The 25,273-nt window shown below is 41.1% G+C and overlaps 1 protein-coding gene across 2 annotated transcripts in view; it reads right to left on the bottom strand.

Annotated features, from left to right (window-relative positions):
* The window catches only part of LOC136876371 (sodium-independent sulfate anion transporter), a 289,375-nt gene that overhangs the window by 213,843 nt on the left and 50,259 nt on the right, over positions 1–25,273 (bottom strand). The window contains exon 1 of one of the 2 annotated variants that reach the window (XM_067150260.2): positions 20,270–20,432. The exons of the other annotated variant lie outside the window; for it this stretch is intronic. The gene's annotated coding sequence lies outside the window, so the exon portion shown is untranslated. Of the gene's footprint in view, positions 1–20,269; positions 20,433–25,273 lie in introns of those variants that run through there. 2 annotated transcript variants of the gene reach the window in all.

Here is a 25,273-nt window from a genome sequence, read left to right as displayed (position 1 = left end):
CAGGTAGACAATTTCAAGTATTTAGGATGTATATGCTATTCTCTCAGGATGGTAGTATAATAACAGATCGCAGGATGGTGCAACAAAGCTAATGTAGTGAGCTCGCAGTTGCGATCAACAGTATTCTGTAAGAAAGACGTTAGCTTTACACCGATCTGTTTTTAAACCAACTTTGCTTTAACGGAGTGAAAGCTGGGTGGACACAGGATATCATTCATGCGTTAGAAGCAACAGTAATGAAAGTCGCGAGGATGATCTCTGATACAAACAGATGGGAACAATGGCAGGACGGTAATCGGAATGATATAAAGGTTATGTTAGCAATGAACTCCATTGATGAAGCTGTACGCACAAACCGGCTTCGGTAGTGGCACCATGTGAGGCGAATGTAGAAGGATAGGTTACCTAGGAGAATAAAGGACTATCATTGAGGGTAAGAGAAGTAGAGGGAGACCAAGACGATGACTAGACCCAGTTTCTAACGACTTGAGATAAGTAACATAGCTCGTTACAAAGAGAGGATTATGGCAGACTTTAATACATTCACAGAGGCTTGCAGACTGAACGTTGAGGTATGGACTAAGAGAATGCTTGTCTAGTACCCTACTTTTCCCAGAGCACCTACTCGAATCATAGCCTTATCGTCTTCAGTCCTGAGAAGAAACTGCAGAAATTATGACTAAAATGTTAGTGATAATGCCGACCCAGTGATGGAAGGGTAGCATGCCTGCCTCTTACCCGGAGGCCCTGGGTTCGATTCCCGGCCAGGTCAGGAATTTCTACCTGGATCTGAAGGCTGGTTCGAGGTCCACTCACTCACCCTACGTGATTAGAATTGAGGAGCTATCTGACGGTGAGATAGCGGTCCCGGTCTAGAAAGTGAAGAATAACGGCCGAGAGGATGCATTATGCTGACCACACGACATCTCGTAATCTGCAGGCCTTTGGGCTGAGCAGCGATGGCTTGGTAGGCCAAAGCCATCCAGGGCTGTAGTGCCATGCGGTTTTGGTTGCTTAGTTAGTGATAATATGTGTGTTGTTTTATTGATACTTAGATATAATATTAAATTATGTTAGGAATGTAAGCTAAGCAAGAATCTAGCAGGTTCATACCCTGTTTATTAGATCATTCTTTTTTAAATTCATCCTTTTCAAATTATATAAATCCCTGTAAGCTTTACTCAGGCGGCCCCCGTGGTGTAAGGGTAGCGTGCCTGCCTCTCGCCCGGAGGCCCCGGGTTCGATTCCCGGCCTGGTCAGGGATTTTCCTCTCGACCTGATGGCTGGTTCGAGGTCTACTCAGCCTACGTGATTAGAATTGAGGAGCTATCTGACGGTGAGATGGAGGCGCCGGTCTCGAAAGCCCAGAATAACGGCCGAGAGGATGCATTATGCTGACCATACGATCCCTCGTAATCTGCAGGCCTTCGGGCTGAGCAGCGGTCGCTGGGCAGGCCAAGGCCATTTTAAGGGCGTTAACTGCCGTGGGGTTTGGTTTTAAGCTTTTACTCACATTAATTTTAGATACCTGTATACCAAATTCATCACGGATACATTATTCTAACTGATATTCCCAATATATCTCTTCAATCTCTACTATTCAACATGTGAAGAGAGACTGTGGGTTTGTGTATAAATTGGACGGGCAATCTCAGAAACTATTGGACCCACTTTGACATTTTTGTCACCATTTGAAAGAGAATATCTTTCCGAGTAACATAGGCTACTATCTGCGTCTGAGGAGAACAGGCGGCAGCTTGTAGGTATGGCACGAGTTACTACACTAAGCTACAAACATCAGTCGTAACAGGCTGAAAATGCGATTTTTTGCAATTCCCAAGTGATTATTAAATGAAAATATTTGCCAAGCGCTACGACTATTTTGCCATGGTAGCCATGTTTATGACGTCACAGTTCACCGTTGTTGAAGGTCAGCCATGATGAAACCATGACGTCAAGAACCAACATCTGACATTTAAATTTGCTTAAAGACACTAAGCGCTCCATGGATTACAGCAGAAAATGATCACTTTACATCACAAAATGCATACTAAGGATATAAAGTCCCCATAGAAATCACAATGAAGCATTCAAATTCTGGAAATTTAAAGCAAAACAACAAAACACGAGAGATTGCTTCGATACCATTTGAGCGTCCGAGCAATTTACGAACACGAGTTTAGGAATGAGAAGAACATGTACAAACGATATGAAACAATACCTAGAGCAGTAGTGAGAAGAGATCCTTCCTTTATGATTGCGAGGGACCCACCGATCCACCGTAAGAAGTGTTATTACTTACATAGAAAAATTAAAACGCAGATTACATTATATTGCAAATTCACACAGTAGCAAGAGTAGGAGGTACGTAGAGTGTTCAAAAGGTACTCACAAATTACTATAGAAAGTTATTTTGGCATCACATCCATTGCACATACTACCGAAGTCATCCGTGTGATCAATCAATCAATCAATCAATCAAATCTCTCTCATCTGAAACTTTGAACATAAAACTACAGAGGATACAAAACGCATGTGTTTGTTAAGTGGGGGAGGCCTAGATTTATTATGGATAGGTAATGACGTATGTGCGGGTGTACATAAAATGATCTCGAAAAAAAATTCAGAAGCTATCGGTTGCCCTCAAAGCATAAGTAAACATTTGAGTTGCGTTCGGAGCATTTATCCCCAATAAATGGCAACACCAACCATTGAGAATGTGTGCTACAGTGGCAATACGTATTGTAGTCAGACACTCCTACTTTATAAAAATTTTACATTCAGACATTATAAACCATAAAGAATTTTTTTTTTTTTTTTTTTTTTTTTGCTACTTGCTTTACGTCGCACCGACACAGATAGGTCTTATGGCGACGATGGGACAGGAAAGAGCTAGGAGTGGGAGGGAAGCGGCCGTGGCCTTAATTAAGGTACATCCCCAGCATTTGCCGGGTGTGAAAATGGGAAACCACGGAAAACCATTTTCAGGGCTGCCGACAGTGGGGTTCGAACCTACTATCTCCCGAATACTGGATACTGGCCGCACTTAAGCGACTGCAGCTATCGAGCTCGGTCATAAAGAAATTTGCTCGCTTCGAACACTGATATAGGAATTAGGAAGATGTTTCTGAAGATTTTCGTCGAGAACGTGGCATTGCATGGAAGTAAAACATGGACGATAACTGGCTCAGAAAGAAAGAATAGGGTCTTTTGAAATGTGGTGTTACAGAAGAATGCTGAAAGTGAGATGGTTACATCGAATTACGAATGAGGAAATATTGAATCGAATTGGTAAGATGAGATCGATTTGGCTAAATTTGACCAGAAGAAAAGATAGAATGATACGACACGCCTTAAGACACCCAGGACTTGTTCAGTTCGTTGTTGAGGGATATGTAGGCGGTAAGAACTGTAGGGGTAAACCAAGGTATGAATATGACAAGCAAATTAGAGGAGATGTAGGATGCAATAGTTACGTAGAAATGAAAAGTTTAGCACAGGATAGGCTGGGATGGAGAGCTGCATCAAACCAGTCTATGGACTAATGACTCAAACAACAACAACAACAACAACAACGACGACGACGAGTACATATATTAAACGGAATTACGTAACAATAGAAAGTCATTCCAAAATATAAAATGTGAAAAACATTTACGCTGAGGAACTGTTTTTTCAAGAAGACATGGACATATTTGAACACTTAAATTTTCTTAAAAATGTATTTATTTATTCATTTATTCATACATTCATTAATCCGTTTTCCGTCCAGGGTTGGATTTATTTTTTCCCACGGACCCAGTGAGGGATCCCACCTCTACCACGTCAAGGGCACTGTCCTGGAGCGTCCTGGGGAGATACAACTGGGTTGAGGACCAGTACCTCTCCCAAGCTGCTTCGCCTGCTATTCTGAACAGGGGGCCTTGTAGAGGGATGGCAAGATATGAAGGATAGACAAGGAGTAGGAACGGAAGCGGGTCATCCCGGTATTTGCCTGGAGGAGAGGTGGGAAACTATGGAAAACCACATCGAGGATGGCTGAGGTGGGAATCTAACCCCATCTACTCAGATGACCTCCCGTGGCTGAGTGGATCCCGTTCTAGCCCTCGTACCACTTTTCAAATTTCGAACCAGGGCCTCCCGGGGAGGCAGCTAATCACAGCTAATCACACTAACCACTACACCACATGGCGGACATTAGTTATTACTACCACCAAACTAAAATATTAATTATGTTGTTTTATACATTTTGACGCGTACCAAGTTGCGGGTACAATTATATTGAACAGTATTTCCAACAGCAATTTTTATAGCGAACTGCTCCATGTAGAGGGGAAAGTCTCAACAAAATGGAAGGAAAATACCGCCGCGTGGAAGCTGACTACCCGGCGCAACTGATGTAGGCTTATGCCCAAATTAGAGCACCAGGCACAACTGATATACAGTAGCCACAGAAAGTATTCGTACACCAACATTTTAACGTATACCTTGTATATTAATCACCATGAACCAATATAAACACATCCAGTGAGACATATGTATACAGAAAAGACACCTCGCTGTACAATTGGTATGAGATTTACAGCGCTCAATATAAGAAACAAACTTTTCTTCGAACACTGGCAGATAATTCAAACACTTGCCTAAGTCTTTGCTCGAACACAGTCTTAATACTTTGTATGCATACCTTTAGCTTTGTTGACCTGTTCCAGACGTCTTGGCAGTGAGTTAACGTTCAGTGTACTCTTCAGATATGTTTGTCCATGCATCTGAGAGTATCTCTTTAAGATGTTCTTTACTAGTAGGATGGCGTTTTTGCACTTCTTTGCCTAGATGATCCCACAGGTTCTCTATGGGATTGTGATCTGGACTCTGCGGTCTTCTTCGGGCATTGCACAACAACAATTCACGGGTTATCATTGCACAATTGCATCATTGTCCTGTTGGAAGCGCAAGACTCCTTCCAGATGAAGCTTGTGTGCACTGCTGCTTAAATTATGGCACAGACCTTTTATGTACTTCCTGGCATCCATAATACCATCAATAAATGCCAGGTTTTGCCTGCTGCCATTTCTTGATGGATACAGTACTTTTGTATCCATCTCTTGGCACAGGCCAGAGTAAAGTGTAGCTTTCACCGAAGTCCCAGTCACATCCATGGCTGTGACAATATGGAAGCTGCTGGGGTATAGGTAGTGCTGAGTAATGACATTCAGAGCACGACTAGTGCATCTGTCATGAAAGGTGTTGCTCATAGGGTCAGTCGTGCTGCAATAGCACTTTCTGACCCAGTGAGGAAAGTAATGGCAAACTACCTCACTCCTCGTCTTGCCTAGTACGCCTCATTTTGGTGCAGCCATTGGTTTTTGCGGTTTCCTTATAAACGCATAACCTTTTGTGGTGCTATTTGAGGATCCAACCAGCCTCTGGGCTGATGACCTAACAGACAAATGCCAGGTTTCGCACTTTATTCGCAGTCGTGGAGCCCCAAATCATCACACTCGCTCCTCCGCGTTTTACTGTGGGGATTACGTAGTGAGGCTCAAGTTCGGTGTTTGGCTTCCGCAATACCTTGCTGCTCCTGCCAGTTCCAAACTGTGTAAACTTCGCTTCATCAGAAAAATAATGGTGTTCCAAAAGTCCACTGCCTTTTCAAAATCTTTCGCGAACTGTAGGCCCTCCTGCCTATTTCTTTCACTTATAGGTGGCTTCCTTCGTGGGCATTTACTACGCAGGTTCGCATTGTGCAATACATTCCTTATAGTTTGCACACTCACCGTTTTGTTGGACCTTGAAGCGAGTTCTTTAGCGATGGATGCAGCACTTCGGAACGGTTCATTTCGTGCCGAATGCACAATATTGCGTCGCTCGCGTGCTGTCAGCACTTTTGGACGACCAGATCTGAGTTTGTTTTCTGTTTGTAGGCCTACTTATTAACTATTGAACTCAGCGTAGTAAAGCTAATGCCGAGCTGTTTTCCAACTTGTCGATAACTTTTACCTTGTTTATACAGTAACACTATATTCTCTCGTTGACTCAATGAAAGTTCCGTCGCTTTCGCTCCATACTAAATGACCTTGCGGCAACGACAACAATTTCGGAAGGTGATGCACGCCATTCATGTTCTCTTCAAGCCATGCCTGCTGCAGCATCTCGTGTAGTTTATTTACATTTAGTGGAGGCGTAGGAGCAGTCTTCACAGCGCGTTGGGTATTCAGCCCGAAGACTGGTTTGATCCTCATAGCTCTGCCAACAGCCATAATGGTAGCCTAGGCATCACTGACGAGGCATACAAGGGAAATTGATGACTGAAGAGATAACAACCCCTCCTGCAGACACAGCGGCGTAAACCTGTGCGACAACTGATTTAACTAATCACAAAGACAGTACATCCTCACTGTACGAATACTTTATTGGCGGTACGGTCTGCAGTTTGTATACAGTATCGTGCCGATCATGTTACATGTTTCAACGATCTGTATGTTCACTGTGTAAATCTGATGTCTGCCGTTATGCCGTTTATAAATTTGACTTCAGGTCGTAAGCCGTAATGATGTTCCATCACATTCCATAGGTGTACGAATATTTCCTGTGGCCACTGTACAGTATATACAGTAATTAGTCTGAAAGTGTAACAATATTGTGAGAAACGCCTAGATCTATGTGTTATACATCAGAAGAAATGTCTCCATCTTTGGTTTATTAGAAAAATATTATTTATTACATTAAGTCCTTTATTTGTGCAGTCATTTACTCAAATAATACGATGCTAATGTCGTTGCAGTTAACTGTATTCACTGGTAGATGGCTCTACGAAAGTTGTCTCCGCTGATCTTTCTTTACCAACCCGATAGAGGGCTCTGTGAAAATTATTTATGTAGGTCTTTCTATGGTAGCATAATTCGCAAAACTTCCCGTTTGCCTGTTCCAGTAACAGAAAGTTCAGTTTCGTGTATAAAATGGAACACTTCAGAAACAGACGTTCCTCTGAAAATCAACCATTATGATTAGGCTAATAATAATAATAATAATAATAATAATAATAATAATAATAATAAAGCTTCGATGATTCCTGCATTAGCAATAAATTGCATTGAAAGGACATTATCAGGTGTGAAGAAGAAATCCACATGAAATACTTTCACTCTATCGACACAGTAATTAAAACTGAAAGGACATTTCCTTTTGGTGAAACTTACACGTTATTAGGAACTCCTACCTAATAGCCTTTGGTGGCGATCACGGCGGGAGACAGATTTCGGAAGGTGATACACGCCATTCATGTTCTCTTCAAGCCATGCCTGCTGCAGCATCTCGTGTAGTTGATTTACATTTAGTGGAGGCGTAGGAGCAGCCTTCACAGCGCGTTGGGTATTCAGCCCGAAGGCTGGTTTGATCCTCATAGCCCTGCCAACAGCCATAATGATAGCCTAGGCATCACTGACGAGGCATACAAGGGAAATGAGGAGTGAGGTAGTTCCCCTTTGCTCTCCCCACAGAGCCAGGCGTTGCTACTACATATCAGTCTGCCAAGTCCATTGAAATGCATGCACCAACTGACCCTATGAGCGATATTTTCACACCATTCATAACAGAGTCTGGCTGCATAAGGAATGGCACTAGCATCGCTCATACCTCAGTCACTTTCATATTGTCAAAGACAAGAATGAGAGACAGATGAATGGAAGTAACAAAATTTATTCTAGCCCATACCAGAAGACATAGCGCACTGTAAAGTCTACATCCAGCCAACAAGGCAAGATTGTCATATTTGGGGGGAGATTTTCATCAAGTTCTTTCTGCGGTATCCAAAGGAATTCTAAAATATGGCCAAAAATTAAAGTATTCCACTTCAAAACAAATATGCGTTCAAAGCCTTCCGAAAAGGAATTCGCGGTAAGACTACTGCAATTAGGAAATAATGTTGAAGGTGAAACTGGAAATGTTTTAACAAGGGTTTCCAGTGACTTCATAAATAACGATTCATTGCCAAGTCACGCTTCTGGCAATTGCATAGACTTTAAATCTTCAGCTTACTATAATAGAGCAATAATTGCTTACTATCAATGATGGCTAACAGCATAGATCAAGACGTTTTTCACCTAATCCCAAGAAGTGTTGAGGAATATAACAGTGTCGATACTCAGTTGTCAGATGATGATTCTGACACAGATTTCATAAGCAGCATACCCATAAAATACCTTCACTCCATTATGTCATTTGGAACACCTCTATACGCATTAAAACTGAAAATGGGTGCAACTGCAATGGTTATTTAATTAACGGAGTGCGTATGATAGTAAGAGAAATGTATGACAAAATTATTCAAATAGAAGTCATTACAGGTGCTTCCGAAAATCTGGTAATTTTTCTACGTAGGATTGATTTGGTGTCTATTGACACCTGAATTTCAAAGTTAAAAGGAAGCAGTTCCCGTTACGTCTTGCTTTCTCAGTGACCATTAAAGCACAGGGTCAACGTTTCGACAAAAGAGGCAGCCCCTATTACTTATCTCAGCCATGGTCAGTTATATGTGGCATTTAGTTGAGTTAAGGCTGTGTGGGATGTCAACATTTAAATTATAACTACCCCATATCAGGGTCAGTTGCCTAAAATCGAAGGGCATTACACCAAAAATACAAGTTGTTCGAGGCGTCGACATATAGAGATCTTTTGCCCCTAAAGCATAAGTTAGTTTACAAGGAAATACTAAAATCAGACAATGATTAGGACGGTCACATACAATCATTTAAAGTGAACTCTAGTCTACCTTATTAAAGTGATTAAAACATGACTGTTACAAGCATGCGCAAGAAGTTTGTGATAGGGCATTTGCCAAGATTCAAAAATTCCATGTCACAACGGAAGTGTAAGTTTAAAGGCAAATAAATGGTCTTCCGGATTTCAGTATATTTTCCATTACTTTTCTCACGCTTCCTTTATCATATTGCATTTTTAGTTTTTGTTTGCAGCTGTAACTGTGACAGGCGACTAGTTTATACCTACATTTGACCACAGGGCACAGCTGATTTATACCCAGATTTGACCGCCGGGCACAGCTGATTTATACCCGAATTAGACTACCGGGCACAACTGATTTATACACAGGTTTGACCACCGGGCGCAACTAATGTGTACCTATATTTGACCACCAGGCAGGCACAACCGATTAATACCCAAATTTGACACCCTGCGCAACTGATTTATACCTAAATCTGACCACCGGACAAAACTGATTTATACCCAAATTAGACTTTCTTGCTAGTGGCTTTACGTCGCACCGACACAGATAGGTCTTATGGCGACGATGGGATAGGAAAGGCCTAGGAGTTGGAAGGAAGCGGCCGTGACCTTAATTACTGTACAGCCCCAGCATTTTCCTGGTGTGAACATGGGAAACCACGGAAAACTATCTTCAGGGCTGCCGACAGTGGGATTTGAACCCATTCTCTCCCAAATTAGACTACCGAGCACAACTGATTTATACCCAAATTTTACCAGAGGGCGTAACTGATGTGTACCTACATTTGACCATACGGTAGAACTGATTTATACCCAAATTTTACCACCGGGCGCAACTGATGTAGGCCTATACCTAAATTTGGCAAGTGATGTGTACGAAAGTTTGACCACCAGAAAAACTGATTTGTTCCGATCAGGTATAATTTTATCTCGAGTGCAACTGATGAACTCCCCAACATCGTAAACTTCATAAACTAATCAATAGTAACGCTGTAATGACAGACTTTTGTTCGTTATTGATGTTTGCTCATTCTCTTCCAATACCACGTATCTCTTGTAGATGACACAAATGCAGCAACTGTGTAAAGAATAACTAGGACAGATAGTCGTAGACATCCATGACAGGCACTCAAAAGGAAAAAGGTTCACTCCCATTCACCCCAAAATCCCAAACCTATGAGATATGAGTCGACGTGGGACAGATAAACAGACCTACAGGCAGCACTGCAAAACAAACTACAACAAATAATCTTTATGTGAAACTAAACGTTGCGATAAATTCTCACAACGCCTGTGTTGATAACGAAATGTGTTGTTTGTCTTCCAAATGGTGTAAGAGAGTTTAAAATATTACTGTCATCTACTTGTAAGTTATTCATTGTCAAGGGCGGCGCGTGATACTGTTGCAAGGTTGCACAACTCCCAATAATTTTACACTTCATTTGTCGTCTTTTCTTCCTATTTTTGCAGTTTAATAAACCTAACATGTACTTTAAAATGTGTTAAAACGAACCATCTTTTGTCGTTCGATGTACTAATGCTTCATAGCGGACCATTAAACTCCGCCGTCTTCGAATCAAACTCAGGGGTTGACTTTCCTACGGCAACTCCTTAGCGCACAGCGCGCCGCTATTTAGTTTCAGCAGGGACGAGCTTAAGCCTGTATACGATGTATTCAGCTAGCAAGCCCGCCAGTATCGGTCCTATACTAGACTTAACTAAAGTTGGCGTCTGACAGGTAAGGTTGGAGGGAGGAGCACTGCACGTGCCATTTCACGATGTTGCCACATTCCAGCATTTCTTTCTACATGCTCTTACCCCTCGCTTCCGGTTCACTTGTTCCATCCTTCATTCTGACCGCTGTGATCTGTTGTAGACTACCTGGCCAGGCGGTTCCGTCCTATTTGCGATCACTCTTATACAAACAATCAGGTTCTTATCAGTGACAGTGACAGGTTTGGCAACTCGCAGCAAGACGAGCTGCCCTGAAGTTTTACCTCCATGGCAACCGCAGTCGCCCCACCCTCGTTTCCATGGCAACCACACAGCCACTCCCTTTATCCCGCCTCGGCAAGCAGTATACGGACCTCCCTCTAAGAAATGTCAAACGCCAACTCTTATTATTAGCAGTATAGGGAGTCGCACGAGACCAGCAAGTCCCCTATCGAAAATCAGTTCCAAATGTGCCCGTTAGATTGCATCACTCTGCATCCCTGCTTTCTCTCCTCTCGCAACGGTAATTTCTTTTCCATGCCACTATAGTAAGCCGTACCGCACCACTCACAATGTTACCAACATTGGTATTTCATGGGCAGTCATAACCATCTTTTTAATCCCAAAATTTGTTTTCAGGATATACTTTTGGAGGAAACGTTTTCTCATCAGCAGATCAGTATTGATCGATTGATTCATGTCATACTTTTGTCAACCGTAAAACGAGCTTCGTGCCACCATTGTCACATGTGGCTGGACTATTGCGATATGGAGTTGTTTTATTATTATACAATCTTCCTGCAACAGATGCAGGTTGCCCAAGGACAAAGAATACCTTAACAACAATAATGGGTATAGATATAGTAGATAATGCGATCGTATGATAAGTGTAGGCAATCGAGTGAGGAACGTCAAACATTTATTTGAGGTGCGCAAGCATAGTTCATGAAGATCATGATGGACTTCTTCAGTGTGGTAATCACGATGTTATAGATGAAATCTCTATTCCGCCCAAACGTATTGCTGAAGTTGACAAAAAATGTAGGTATGGTTTCTCGAGTACCTAACATCAAGCCGATTACAGAGATGATGAGAGCTTATACTTTCGCTTATAGAAGTCCACCGTCTCTTCATAAATTATTTTTTCCGCATCGACCTCTTCTGGCTGGTTTTCGTTGGTCTTAAATCTAATTGTTGGATCAATGATGAAACCTTTAGAACAGGATGGCTTAAAAGCAATAATTTCAATGCGTTGGTTCTTCCTGTGTTGGAGAGATGTTTACATTTATCACGTGCAGGTCTCGGTGTGTTTTGAGGTGTTTGAGTGTGTTGGTTCTAGATAGTTTTTCTGTGCGTTGTTATAACTGATGGATTCTAGATTGTGAGTAAGAGTTCGTCACAAAGCTGTCGGTGTTTGTATAGTTTAGTTTGATTATTTCTTGGTGTCGTTTCACGGCATTAGCACTCAAATCTGTGGATGAATTAGTATTTTGTTGCAACTGAATGTTTGGTTTCAAATATTAACTTTTCAAGGCGTAATCTCATGTGTAGTGGAGTGTGACTGAAAATGAATACTGTAAGTAATTTATAAGTTAGAGAGATTTTCCAGCTTTCTGATGAGGAGAAACTTACCGTAAAGACAATCGGAAGACCATTACCGAACTTAAATATTGTGTAGAATATTAATACTGCAAATCGACAGTTTAATAGGGTGTTTAAACGGGATATTTATACAAATAAAGATTGGTTATGTGGTTGCGAACTTAAAAATGCGTTATTCTGCTTCCCATGTTTTTGTTTGGTGGGGAACCCGCGTGGACCAAAGTAGAAGTTTTGGATATAAACCACTTAAGTACCGAAGTAAAGAAATATGAATATCCAGCTGCTCACATTCAAAACTGTTTATTACTGACACTTTTTGGCACTGTATACGTAGCTGCACAACTCAATAGTGCGTATAGAAGGAAAATTGCGGAGTATAACGAATAAGTTAAGCATAACAGATATGTGTTAAATATTTTAATAAACTGTATTCGATTCTGCCGTTCTTTTTAACTGGCCTTAAGAAGGCATGATGAAACTGAATCATCATCAAACCCAGGTGTTTTCAGAGGACTAATTAATTTTAGCGCTGAATTGTATGCCGTGCTAAAAGGTCATTTGGAAAAGGCAGCTCTCTTCAAAGGAACATCCAAAACAATTCAAAATGGACTATTGCAAATTATGAGGTACGCCAGGAAGAAATATCAAAACAAGTAAGGGAATCAGAATTTTTAGCTATTATAGCAGATTTAACCAGTAACATTTCGACGTAGTAAGAGGCAAAACACTAGAAAGTTTCTGGAGTTTCCTGTCTCCTGCAAAACATGGCTCTCAGATGTTAGCTGCGTGTTTATTGGAAGAATTAAAGAAACACAAAGTAAATTAAACTCCCCAAAAGTTAATTGCACAGGCATAGGACGGGGCATCCGTTATGGCCGGTTCCTCTGGTGGGGTACAAGCTATTGTAAACATTTCTATCCCAACGCAGGATATGTGCATTGCTACGCCCATCAATTTAATCTTGTAATGAGAAAGGCGGCATCAGTCAACCGCAATGTGAAAATATATTTTTCAAGTTTGCAAGGAATTTGTGCATTCTTCTGAAACAGCCCACAGCGGATCGCGAAACTTGACGAGGTAGTGAGGAAACGTTTGCCACGGGCTTGCCCTACTAGGTGGAGTTTTCAATCACGATGCCCAAACACAGTTTATGACTGCAAGGAAGACCTTATTGAGTGTATGAACCACATATTGGAAGGTGACTCTATAATGAGTGAAACTACAATTTGTCAGGCTCTTGGTCATAAAAAAAAAGTTATTTACAGTTGTAGTTTAAATTTTGGATGAATTATTCCATAAAGTTATGCCACTAGTCGAAGTTATCTTCGGTCAGCTACAACACGGAGACACTGATGCGGGTTCTGCACATAGGCCGTTTCAGCATTTGAAGTAAACATCTCCAAGATCCGAGAAGAAATTGACTTCACGAGCGGTAATTAACCTACCGATTGCTCATTGAAGAAAAAGAAATTGGACAAGACTGAATGGAAAATAGATGCAAAGAAAGTGTGCGATGTGATAGTTTCCCAGGCTAAAGATCGTTTTAACTTCTCAGGTCATCGTGTAGCTTCTTCATTGTTTCTCCCAGAGAAGTTGTTCTTATACTGTTCCAAGTTCCCTGAAGGTGCCTTACAGGCAGTGTGTTCAGTGTATAGGTTTTTGGACAAACTGAAACTACGCCATGAACTATCGTCCATCTGTTTAGCACAAGAATTCGGATCATTGTCGGGTGATGTTAGTCTAGCAGAGTTTATAATAACCAACAACCTAGAGAGGACGTTCACCGAGGGCTTGAAACTGTTGAAGTTAATTCTTACAATCCCTATGACGTCTGCCGAAGCGGACAGATGTTTTTCTACTTTGAATAGAATAAAAACTTTCTTAAGGAACTCTGTGACCGAGGAAAGATTGTCGACCTTGGCAATGCTTTCTATAGAAATAGATCTGGTGATGGAATTCGCAGACTGACAAGTTTGCATCCTGTGTTTTAATTGTTGGATATATTTCAGTTTTAATAGGAATGCAGTTCATTACTTAAAGATACTAGGGATTCTTGTTATTTTGGTAAGCTTCTCATGTAAAAATGCAATACTGAAAATTTTGGTGCAACACCCAGCTTCATATACCACCAGCCGCTACTGCTCAGTGTATTTAGTACTGCCCAAACCTTTATTAATGTAATTCGTGTGGTTCTGTCAGCACCAGTTTTCAAACATACCTCCATATCGTAATTATAATACTTTCTTTCTCTCTCCAGTTGTTTCAAGATGTTTTACACTACAGAAGTTAACGCATTGTTATAATAATGACAGTTTTGTGTCGTGGTATTGGGTTAGTTTGGTGGTTGATTAAGTAGAAGTATGTTACCATTAGTAGCTTAATTTGCTTGTAACGAATGTAGGTTGGCTAACGCATAATAATAATAATAATAATAATAATAATAATAATAATAATAATAATAATAATGTCCATGGTTCATGTTTGTGGGTTACTGTAGTCACGTCCTAGTTCGTGAACCATGGGCAACGGCTGAGTGGCCGAGTAAGTGGTCCTGAGAGTCGGGATACCAGTTGCTATGGAATGGGAGTGGGCATCTCGGACATATTCTGAGTCGTGGCCCTCCTTGTGCTCAGGCGGCTAGGACTATACAATTCACCGGTGGTCCATAAACCGTTAGAGGAGAGATCCTCACTTGGACTATGTGCAAGTAGGGTAGCATCCTGCTTCATGAATTTACCGAGCTCAGAACACTTTAAGCAAGCCTCGGACCTATGGGAGTAATGGAGTCCCACTCCCATTTGACAGGCGAGGGACTCATTGGAAACAACTTGGCGAACGAAATGGAATTCGATGGGGAGCTATCATTATTAAAGGGGCTTATGGAAGAAAGAAAGTAGAACTGGCTGAGTCAGCAAAGAGGATGCATCTGGATGTGCTAGGAGTAAGTGATATTCGGGTAAGGGGAGATAATGAGGAAGAGATAGGAGATTATAAAGTGTACTTGACGGGTTTTAGAAAGGGAAGGGCAGAGTCTGGGGTAGGGTTCTTTATCAGGAATGCCATTGCACGCAACACAGTTTCTGTTAGGCACGTAAATGAGCGAATGATGTGAGTAGATTTGTCAGTTGGAGTAATTAGGACAAGAATTGTGTCCGTGTATTCACCATGTGAGGGTGCAGATGAGGATGAAGTTGACAAGTATTATGAAGCATTGAGTGACATCGTGGTCAGGGTCAGCAGCAAGGATAGAATAGTGCTAATGGGCGATTTCAATGCGAGAGTTGGGAATAGAACTGAAGGATACGAAAGGGTGATTGGTAAATGTGGGGAAGATATGGAAGCTAATGGGAATGAGAAGCGTTTGCTGGACTTCTGTGCTAGTATGGGTTTAGCTGTTACGAATACATTCTTCAAGCATAAGGCTATTCACCGCTACACATGGGAGGCTAGGGGTACCAGATCCATAATAGACTATATCTTAACAGATTTTGAATTCAGGAAATCTGTTAAGAATGTACGAGTTTTTCGCGGATTTTTCGATGATACAGACCACTATCTGTCTCTAGTGAACTAAGTATCTCTAGGCCTAGGGTAGAGAAAGTTAAATCTGTCTGCAAACGAATAAGGGTAGAAAATCTCCAGGACGAGGAAATTAGACAGAAGTAGATGGATATGATTAGTGAGAAGTTTCGAACAGTATACAGTAAGCAGGTTCAGGATATAGAAAGTGAATGGGTGGCATACAGGGATGCTGTAATAGAAACAGCAAAGGAATGCCTAGGAACAACTATGTGTAAAGATGGGAAAAAGCGAACATCGTGGTGGAATGATGAAGTGAGAGCAGCCTGTAAACGTAAAAAGAAGGCTTATCAGAAATGGCTCCAAACAAGGGCCGAGGCAGACAGGGATTTGTACGTAGATGAAAGAAACAGAGCGAAACAAATAGTTGTTGAATCCAAAAAGACGTCATGGGAAGATTTTGATAATAACCTGGAAAGGCTAGGTCAAGCAGCAGGGAAACCTTTCTGGACAGTAATAAAGAATCTTAGGAAGGGAGGGAAAAAGGAAATGAACAGTGTTTTGAGTAATTCAGGTGAATTCATAATAGATCCCAGGGAATCACTGGAGACGTGGAGGGAATATTTTGAACATCTTCTCAATGTAAAAGGAAATCATCATGGTGGTGTTTCAAACAGCCAAACTCATGGGAAGGAGGAAAATGATGTCGGTGAAATTATACTTGAGGAAGTGGAAAGGATGGTAAATAAACTCCGTTGTCATAAGGCAGCAGGAATAGATGAAATTAGACCTGAAATGGTGAAGTATAGTGGGAAGGCAGGGATGAAATGGCTTCATAGAGTAGTAAAATTAGCATGGAGTGTTGGTAAGGTACCTTCAGATTGGACAAAAGCAGTAATTGCACCTGTCTATAAGCAAGGGAACAGGAAGGATTGCAACAACTATCGAGGTATCTCATTAATTCGTATACCAGGCAAAGTATTCACTGGCATCTTGGAAGGTAGGGTGCGATCAGTGGTTGAGATGAAGTTGGATGAAAACCAGTGTGGTTTCAGACCACAGAGAGGCTGTCAGGATCAGATTTTCAGTATGCGCCAGGTAACTGAAAATGCAACGAGAGGAATAGGCAGTTGTGTTTATGTTTCGTAGATCTAGAGAAAGCATATGACAGGGTACCGAGGGAAAAGATGTTCGCCATACTGGGGGACTATGGAATTAAAGGTAGATTATTAAAATCAATCAAAGGCATTGATGTTGACAATTGGGCTTCAGTGAGAATTGATGGTAGAATGAGTTCTTGGTTCAGGGTACTTACAGGAGTTAGACAGGGCTGTAATCTTTCACATTTGCTGTTCGTAGTTTACATGGGTCATCTGCTGAAAGGTACAAAATGGCAGGGAGGGATTCAGTTAGGTGGAAATGTAGTAAGCAGCTTGGCCTATGCTGACGACTTGGTCTTAATGGCAGATTGTGCCGAAAGCCTGCAGTGTAATATCTTGGAACTTGAAAATAGGTGCAATGAGTATGGTATGAAAATTAGCCTCTCGAAGACTAAATTGATGTCAGTGGTTAAGAAAGTCAACAGAATTGAATGTCAGATTGGTGATACAAAGCTGGAACAGGTCGATAATTTCAAGTATTTAGGTTGTGTTCTCCCAGGATAGTAATATAGTAAGTGAGATTGAATCAAGGTGTAGTAAAGCTAATGCAGTGAGTTCGCAGTTGCGATCAACAGTATTCTGTAAGAAGGAAGTCAGCTCCCAGACGAAACTATCTTTACATCGGTCTGTTTTCAGACCAACTTTGCTTTACGGGTGCGAAAGCTGGGTGGACTCAGAATATCTTATTCATAAGTTAGAAGTAACAGACATGAAAGTAGCAAGAATGATTGCTGGTACAAACAGGTGGGAACAATGGCAGGAGGGTACTCGGAATGAGGAGATAAAGGCTAATTTAGGAATGAACTCGATGGATGAAGCTGTACGCATAAACCGGCTTCGGTGGTGGGGTCATGCGAGGCGAATGGAGGACAGGTTACCTAGGAGAATAATGGACTCTGCTATGGAGGGTAAGAGAAGTAGAGGGAGACCAAGACGACGATGGTTAGACTCGGTATCTAACAATTTAAAGATAAGAGGTATGGAACTAAATGAGGCCACAACACTAGTTAAAATCGAGGATTGTTGCGATCTTTAGTAAATTCTCAGAGGCTTGCAGACTGAACGCTGAAAGGCATAACAGTCTATAATGATAATGTATGTATGTATGTATGTATGTATGTAATAATGTCCGGTTCTTTGGCTGAACGGATAACGTAGTGTCCTTCGGTTCACAGAGTCTCGGGTTCGAATCTCGATCGGGTCGGGGATCTTTAATTTCACTTAGTTAAATCCTCTAACTCGGGGACGTAACTCACATGTTCATTTACACGCAACATATCACACTACCAACCTCTACAGAAACACACAATCGTGAATACATCACTCCAGAAGTTATTGGCGTCAGGAAGACCAACCGGCCGTAAAACTAGGCTTAATCTACATTAACACCGACCTATATTACTGGGATAAGGCCAGGAAATAATAATAACAATAATAATAATAATAATAATAATAATAATAACAAAGTGAGATAATGCAATACAATTATTAAAGCAGAATGCCTCTATGGGCCAGAAACGCTAATTTGGAAAGGAAAGCGGACATAGAAAATATTGAGAAATGGTGTTTGGGTCATCAGTTCAGAGACTGGTTTGATGAAGCTCTCCATACCACCTATCCTCCGCTAACCTTTCCATTTCTACGTAAGTAGGCCTACTACATCTTACATCTACTCTAATCAGTTTGTCAAAATCTTGCCTTCGTCTACCCCTACAGTTATTTCCACCTACATTTCCCTCAAAAGGCAACTGAACAAGTTTTGGGGGTCTTTAAGATGTGTCCTATCGTTCTATCTCATATTCTGGTTAAATTTCGCCAAATTGTTTTCCTCTCACCAGTTCGATTCAGAATCGCTTCATTCATGATTTGATCCACCCAACTTACCTTACGCATTCTTCTGTAACACCACATTTCAAAAGTTTATATTCTCTTTCTCCCTGATCTACTTAATTGCCCACGTTTTATTTCCATATAATGCCATGCAATAGACAAAAGTCTTTTAAAGAGAGGTCTTTAATTCCTATATTAATGTTCTAAGACAGTATCCAATATTCTGGAGATAATGGGTTCGAACCCCAGTATCGGCAGCCCTGAAGATGGTTTTCCATTTTCACATCAGCCATATGTTGGGGCTGTACCTTAATTAGCCTTAATTAGGGGTACGGCCGCTTCCTTCCCACTCCTAGCTCTTTCCTGTCCCATTGTCACCATAAAGACCTATCTGTATCGGTACGACGTAATGCAACTTATTTTTTTAAAAGTCATCAAATCGGTAAGGATCGGAAAACTTGAATAAATAATAATCGAGCAAAACAAAGAATTTCAATTGCGGAAACACTTCACAAACAAAAGACATATTAAAGCGCAGTGACGTAGTAAATTCCAATTGATACCCTTAAATGTAAAGAAAAAAAGAGTTCTAAGAATAAGAGCGCAAAACCATAACGAAATTCTAGGCCCGAAACTCACACGGGTGAACAATACAGACTGAGAAAAAATCAAACAATACTCAGACATTCACTGTGTCATAACGAAACGCAGATTAAAATTGTACGGACACATCAAAAGACTCGCAGTACAAATAGTCAAATTCTATTAATACTGACGAAAATCAAATGCAGTAACCGTGAAATGGATCGGCAGAATCTAAAACTACCTTAAATTGCCAGAAATCGTACAAGAAGGCATCCAAACCAGGGAGACCTTTAAATCCAAAATTCTTAAAAGAGGAAAAACCGACCAGAACAGCTGCGAACAATGAGAGAAAAGCCCAACGCAAAATAATGAAACCAATCAAGGGATCAAAGAAAAGCGAACATACACCTCCATAAAGAAGATAATAATAATAATAATAATAATAATAATAATACACTTCGCGTATTTATCTATATTGCATTAACTCCCTGAGTGATAATACAGCGATGTTCATTGTCCCACACATCCAAATATACTAGAAATACAATAAAATACCACGATAACACAATACTTTAATAGCACAACGTTTTCTGAAACATTTTGGCATTATTAGAGCAGTCGTGTTTCGCATCCGACAATAACGAAATAAGATCTCTCCGATTCATTAAATTGCCCAGCTGTTCATTTCACGCGGTATAAATCTAAACTATTACCACGCCTGTAAGAAGATTATAATGGCATGGAATGAATGACATTAGTAGACGAGTAAGTCTGAGCACAGCTTTTAAAAGTAGGAGAGATAATGCTATGGAGATGAAGTAGGAATTCAAGAGAACAAATTGGAACAATCATTTATAGGACGAGGAGTACGAAATAGGAATTTATAAAGGGAAATGAAATGTTCGATAAATTCTTAACGTCCTTCGAAAATATTTAAGGAAATATTTAAGGTAAACAATTGACAAGGAATCTGCCGCCTGGGAGACTGTCCTAAATGTAGATCAGTGGTGAATGTTCGAAAAAAAAAAAAAATAACCCAGCTTGCTTACATTTTATACGCCCCAATCGAAAAATATGTACGAAGTAACTGATATTAATTAGGAATTATTTCTACTTACATATTAGAATGATATGTAGCACTGATTAGGAACACACTCACAGGCGATAAAATGTATAAAAAACAGTTAAGAGAGTTAAAACCGGTAGTGTCATCTAACCATACTCAGCGAACTATGAGACACGACTGCACCACAACTCACACACCTGTCGCCTGCGGAACTCTGGCAAGGCCCAGTCTGGGCGACCTTGTGCGGTACCAGCGCTGCCGCAGTGAAGTGCGTACACTTCGTCAACCCCTAAACGTACGTCCACACTTGTACAGGATCACCATGTCAGTATCATGGTATCGAACACTATACTTACTGTTCCCACCTCGAGTCTGTCCTTTACCATCACATCGAAGAGAAGATATGTGTTACGGATAATGTGGGCGGCAGCCTTTCCCCGAACATCGCGGCGTAATGTCTAGAGTCTGTCCACCCTACGCTTCTCTATGCATATTTAATGATAATCCACAGCCTTTTTCCAGTCATTAGACCGGGTCAGGAATGCGGCGAGGATGGGAATTGTGCCGGCTGCCGAAGCCTGTCGCATTCCTTAGGGGCAATGATTAATGAATGATTAATGAAATGAAATCATATTGGAGAGTGTTGCTGGAATGAGAGATGACAGGGAAAACCGGAGTACCCGGAGAAAAACCTGTCCCGCTTCCGCTTTGTCCAGCACATATCTCACATGGAGTGACCGGGATTTGAACCACGGAACCCAGCGGTGAGAGGCCAGCGCGCTGTCGTCTGAGCCACTAGGGCTCCCTCTATGCATATTTAATAATAATAATAATAATAATAATAATAATAATAATAATAATAAAGTTGTTGTTTGACTCATCAGTTCATACACTGGTTTGATGCAGCTTTCCATGCAACCCTATTATGTACTAAACATTTTTATTTCTACGAAACTGCTGCATCCTACATCTGCTCTAATCTGCTTGTCATCCCTTGCTTGGTCTATCCCTACCGTTCTTACCCCCTACACTTCCCTCAAAAACCAACTGCACACGTCCTGGATGTCTTAAGATGTGTCCTATCATTCTATCTCTTCTTCTCGTCAAATTTAGCTACAACGATCTCCTCTCACCCATTCGATTCTGCATCTCTTCATCCGTGATTCGATTTATCCATCTCACCTTCAGCATTCTTCTGTAACACCACATTTCAAAAGCTTCTATTATCTTTCTTACGGAGCAAGTTATCGCCCATGGTTTACTTCCATACAATGCCACGCTCCAAACGAAAGTCTTCAAAAACATTTTTCTAATTCCTATATCAATATTCGAAGTGAGCAAATTTCTTTTCTTAAGAAAGGCCTTCTTTGCTTGTGCTAGTCTGCATTTTATGTCCTCCTTACTTCTGCCATCGTTAGTTATTTTACTACCCAAGTAACAATATTCATCCACTTCCTTTAAGACTTCATTTCCTAATCTAATATTCCCTGCATCATCTGACTTCGTACGATTGCACTCCATTACTTTTGTTTTGGACTCACTTATTTCCATCTTGTACTCCTCACCCAAGACTCCGTCCATATCATTCAGCAACTTCTCCAGATCTTCTGCAGTCTCAGATAAAATAACAGTATAATCGGCGTATCCCAGGGTTTTTATTTCCTCTCCATGGATTATGATTCCCTTTCCAAATTTCTCTTTGATTTCCTTTACTGCCTGTTCTATATAAACATGGAAAAGGAGGGAGACAAACTGCAGCCTTGCCTCACTCCTTCTTGGATTGCTTCTCCTTTCTCATAGCCCTCGATTTTTATCACTGCAGACTGACTTTTATATAGATTGTAGATAATTCTTCTTTCTCGGTATCTGATCACGGCCACCTTCAGAATCTCAAATAGCTTGGTCCAATCAACATTATCAAATGCCTTTTCTAGATCTACGAACGCTATGTATGTGGGTTTGCCCTTCTTAATTCGGCCCTCTAAGATCAGACGTAAAGTCAAGATTGCTTCACGTGTTCCTACGTTTCTTCTGAAGCCAAAAAGATCTTCTCCCAACTCAGTTTCAACTTGTTTTTCCATTCTTCTGTAAATAATATGTGTTAGAATTTTTCATTTGTGAGATACTAAACTAATGGTACGATAGTTTTCACACTTGTCAACACCGGCTTTCTTGGGAATAGATATAACAACATTCTGCCGAAAATCGCATAGCACTTCTCCTCTCTCATATATCTTGCACAGTACGGCGCGTATTCACCAACGTCAGATACTTTTGCTGTTATCTTAGATTTCCAAAACTTGGATGATGTCATTATCTCGGATAACGCTCACTTCCGTATTCACCACAGAATTTATTATATCGGTTTACCAAAACTAAGCCGGTCCCCGTGGTGTAGGGGTAGCGTGCCTGCCTCTCGCCCGGAGGCCCCGGTTTCTATTCCCGGCTAGGACAGGGATTTTACTCTCGACCTGAGGGCTGGTTCGAGGTCCACTCAACCTACCTGATTAAAAATGAGGAGCTATCTGACGGTGAGATGGCGGCCCCGGTCTTGAAAGCCCAGAATAACGGCCGAGGGGATGCGTCGTGCTGACCACACGGCCCCTCGCAATTTGCAGGCCTTCGGGCTGAGCAGCGGTCGCTGGGCAGGCCAGAGCCCTTTCAAGGGCGTTAAGTGCCGTGGGGTTTGGTTACCAAAACTAAGTTTTCGTTTCAATCTGAGTTTGAAGCGCAAACTCTTCATACTGACGTACGGAAAACAAATGCCTACACGCTGCCGCCACTATCGAAATATAAACAAGGTTTGCAAATAATTAGCATAAATTATGTCCGTTATTGAGCAGAAACAAAGAAAGAAGCCTAAAATGACTTTCCAAGAGAGTGAATTGTTATCGAACTTTGTGGCAGAAAGCATTTACTGAGGGAGTAAGAAAACAAAGTAAAGCCTACACATTGTATATCACTCAAAAAGTAAGGCAGTATTCCTTAATTCTTCATTAAAAATTCACCCAGACGTGTACCATACAAGATATAACCTATAATCGAGAATTCATCTTATGTGTTGCGAATTCCAGGTTATGTTCGGAAGCTTTAGATAATCTAAAATGTATCTGAAAATCAGAGTCGTCGTAGTCCTGGAAATATGTCGCGCGTTCTTTTATCCATCTAGGACGTTTATTACTTGCATAATCTTAATCATATTACTCGTCGCTGTGACTTTATCTTTCAGTTAGATATTCCAGCTGCCTACGAGCTGCCATCTTAGATATCCCATTTTACCGGCCAACCAATCTCTGGTAAAAATGTAAACCGCGATAATGCCCGTTATCCGAGATAATGTTGTTGGTGAATGTAAACTTAACTGTTTTCTCGGTTTACGTAGCTTTAAACTAAGATAAAAGCTTTTACTCACGTTGGTGAATACGAGCCTAAATTGAATAAGCTCGACGTGCTGTTTTCTCGTAAAGCAGTCAGCAATTCAGAGGGAATGTCACCAATTCCAGTTGCTTTGCTGCTCCTGTTTAGGTCCCTCAAAACTCTGTCGAATTCTGACCTCAATATTGGGTCACCCGTTTCATCGGCATCAACAGTCTCTTCTTGTTCCAGAACTATTTCATAAGACCATACAAGTTTCAAAATCTTTGCACTTCTTCTTCAGCCATTCTTCCTTAGCTGCTCTGCACTTCCTATTCACTTCATTCTTTAATCGCCTGTATTCTTTTCTGCCCTCTTCGTTTTTTGCATTCTTGTCTTTTCGTCGTTCATCGATCAGGTCTGGTATCTCTTGAGTTATCCATTGATTCTTAGTTGATCTTTCCTTTCTTCCTAACATTTCTTCAGCAGCCCTACTGACTTCATTCTTCATGATTGCCCATTATTCTTCTACTACGTTACCTCCAGCCTTCCCATTTAGTCCTTGTGCAACATGTTCCTTGAAACAACCCTTCACACTCTTTTCTTTCAACTTGTATAGATCCCATCTCACTGGATTCCTTCCCTTCTTCAATTTATTCAACTTCAGATGGCATTTCATGACCAACAAATTGTGATCAGAGTCCACGTCTGCTCCTGGGAAAGTTTTTCAATCCAGCACCTGGTTTCTGAATCTCTGCCTAATCATAATTAAGTCTATTTCATACCTCCCAGTGTCTCCAGGTCTCGTCTATGTGTACAGCCGTAGTTTGTGGTGTTTGAACCAAGTATTAGCTAAGACTAAATTGTGAGTGGTGCAGAATTCAATCAGCCGGCTTGCTGTTTGGTTCCTTTGTCCCAATCCGAATTTTCCTACTGCATTACCTTGGCCTACCATTGCATTCCAGTCTCCCATCACAATTAGATTCTCGCCACATTTTACATACTGTATTAAATCTTCTATCTTCTCATATATTCTTTCGATTTCTTCATCATCCGCTGAACTAGTAGGCATACAGACCCGCACTGTTGTAGTGGGCGTTGGTTTGGTGTCTATCTTGACAACAATAATTCTTTCACTATGCTGGTCGTAGTAGCTTACCGGCTGCTTTATTTTCGTATTCATTATTAAACCAACTCCTGCATTTCCCCTCTTTCATTTTATGTTGATAATTCTGTAGTCGCCTGACCAAAAATCCTGCTCTTCCTGTCAACGTACTTCACTTATAGCAACTATATCTAACTTTAGTCTATCCATTTCCCTTTTCAGATTCTCTAACCTACCACAGCGATTCAAAATTCCAACATTCCACGCTCCGACTCGCAAAATGTTAGTATCCATCTTCCTGAAAATACGATGCCAGAATTAAACTGGGATGAGCCTTGAGGAACAGATTGGTGAAAGGACTCAGCCGAGCACCCTAGTAATTTTCTATTGCTGTGGTTAGAAGAGGTAGAACCAGAAGTAAAACAAAAAGTTTGATGAGTTACAGTTCTTAGCCAGGTGTGCGAATGGCCCGCATTTGAAACATCCTTGAGAAGGTGACGCTTCATTTTTAGGTCCGCTAATTTTTAATGGAGGACATTTATTTCTCAGATGGTCCATCGACCCACACGCATAACATTTACGGGGAGAGATGATTCG

Source organism: Anabrus simplex, chromosome 6 (assembly GCF_040414725.1).
Source record: "Anabrus simplex isolate iqAnaSimp1 chromosome 6, ASM4041472v1, whole genome shotgun sequence".
Taxonomy (NCBI): domain Eukaryota; kingdom Metazoa; phylum Arthropoda; class Insecta; order Orthoptera; family Tettigoniidae; genus Anabrus; species Anabrus simplex.
Note: the sequence above shows the minus strand (reverse complement) of the source record. Positions and strands in the feature narration are given on the sequence as shown.